This window comes from Lipotes vexillifer, unplaced genomic scaffold (genome assembly GCF_000442215.2).
Source record: "Lipotes vexillifer unplaced genomic scaffold, Lipotes_vexillifer_v1.1 scaffold82, whole genome shotgun sequence".
In the NCBI taxonomy this organism is placed as follows: Eukaryota; Metazoa; Chordata; class Mammalia; order Artiodactyla; family Lipotidae; genus Lipotes; species Lipotes vexillifer.
In genome coordinates, this window is record NW_006783121.1 from 1,431,534 (window position 1) to 1,433,761 (window position 2,228).

Genomic DNA, 2,228 nt, shown 5'->3' on the forward strand with positions numbered 1-2,228 from the left:
AAGACAGTTAAGTAGAAAAAAACCTGGACAAATACACTCATTTGGTCATCAAAATATAAAAAGCTGAAAATGGTATCGCATTAGATACTTTGATTGAAAACAGTGTTAGCCTATGTGTATATGTATAACTGATTCACTTCGCTGTACAGCAAAAACCAACACATTTTAAATCAACTATACTCCAATAAATTTTTTAAAGTGTTATTCTATTCAAGTAATAAGCCCAAAGCAGTCCCAAAGTAAGAGTTAAAGCTCTTCTATTCACACAGACAGACCTTAGACAAGAATCATATACATTTTTATCCAGAACGGTCCCCCCCAAATCCTTATCTTTTTATTTTTGTTACTCTTATGAAAATTATTCAGTGTTTTGTGTTTTTCATAAATAATTTTTTTTTCAGAATGCCACTAAACAACCACATCAACCTTGGACAATATCTAAAATCACTTTTACAAAAGTGGAAATAGCTAAAGAAGAATTCTCAGGTTAAGTGAGAGGCGTGGGTGTGGGTGGGTTATTAATCGACATGGAATAATTTGTCGTTTGATTGGCACAGTGACATTGCTGAACGAGCTTTGAAAGTTGGCCTATCCGATAACAACCCATGTGGACTCAAACCGTTTCTTGGTACTAGAATCCTTTCTCAAAGGTATAAATGAGGCTCAAAAAATCACCAAGAGAAGGACGAGTAAAAGCTGAGTCCTTGCCAAGAGTGGGGTGCTGGCCAGAGACAGTCAAGTTCTTGTACACCCAGTGGAAACGCAAAGTGTCCTGGCACGGCTGTCCCCAAGGGCTGTCCCCCAGGGCACACGTGAGGTGGGTCTGGTGAAGGAGAGACAGGCTTATTTGGATGAGGGGCACGCAGCACCTCTGGAGAGTCAGGGCCGGGGAGCGGACCCTTACCACCGAGGCCACCATGGCCTCCGGGTTGCCGTCCTGGGTTTGTCAGCCTGTCTCTGCCCTTTCCTCCTGGGCCGCCTCCAGCCTTCTGGCACTGAAGGGTTTCTTCCTCTTGCTCCTCATCTGAATCTGACTCACTGCTGCAGAAGTGAATGGTGGCTTGCACAGGGAAACTAGCCAGCACCTTCTCGCATGAACTCTGCAGATACTCTTGACGCTTAAAAATGGGTAAAAAGTCTTAACAGGATGCTGAAACCCAAAGGCCCCCTTCGATCCAAACGTTTGTTGGTCACTCCCAAGCTCAAGCTCACCTCCAGTTCTGGTGGGCTCAGCATCCTGGGGGTGGGGGTGGGTAGAGGGGTCAGGATCCAAGGTCTCAATGGTGTTTGGCTCTTGGGCCGGAGCAGCGGCGGTGGTACCCGGGGACCATCCCGGTGGCAGTGACCGACGCATCCCTGAGCCTCCCGGGCTCCGGCCACCGGCTCGGGTCTCATAGTGCCGTTGGCGCTCGTGCCCCTCCAGCGGCGCCAGCTATCCGCCACGCCTTTAACTGCTCTGGCGAGGGCGCTCTGACTCTGGTCTTTATCTCTAATCCCCTACACCCCACAAGGTCATAAAAAGCTGAAAGCTCAAATTCACGGTTTTGTTAATGTTCTCCGAGCAAAAGCAAGCTTACTTCTCTGGGTTCCTGTTTTTGTTTTTGTTTTGCTTCCTCTGCATATTCCTTACTTTCTTGACAACTCATTTACGCATTTAGTACACACGCACACACAAATAACACTGTTGAAAAAAATCAGAAATTAATGAATGCTAGCTTTATGGAAATAAAAAGGGGTGGAGGAGATGAGAGAACAGCCTTGGAAAATCTGTGCTCCAGGAGTGTAGAATTCAGTGGAAGCTGTCATTGCTTCCTTAATCAGTGCAAAACATTGATTTGTTTTGTTTTGTTTTGCATTGATAGTGAGATTTCTATAGCTCACCCCAAGGGGACAGGAGATAGAACGTACTCATCCCATTTGAGTAACGTTTCTTAAACTACACTTGTTTTCCAATCATCGTTACCAGATAGATGTGAAGATTTGAACCTTGAGAAAGAAAGAAATTGATGAGAATTCATGGCAATTTGAAATGGTGGTATTCCTTTTTGTTTTTTTGTGTTTTTTTTTTGCGGTACGCGGGCCTCTCACTGTTGTGGTCTCTCCCGTTGCGGAGCACAGGCTCCAGACGCGCAGGCTCAGGTGGCCATGGCTCACGGGCCCAGCCGCTCCGCGGCATGTGGGATCTTCCCGGACCGGGGCATGAACCCGTGTCCCTTGCATCAGCAGGC

General features: G+C 46.5%; 1 pseudogene; it reads right to left on the reverse strand.

The window, feature by feature from the left end:
• Positions 1 to 671: 671 nt before the first annotated feature.
• Positions 672 to 1,395, reverse strand: LOC103072946 (protein ripply3 pseudogene; annotated as a pseudogene).
• Positions 1,396 to 2,228: the final 833 nt, after the last annotated feature.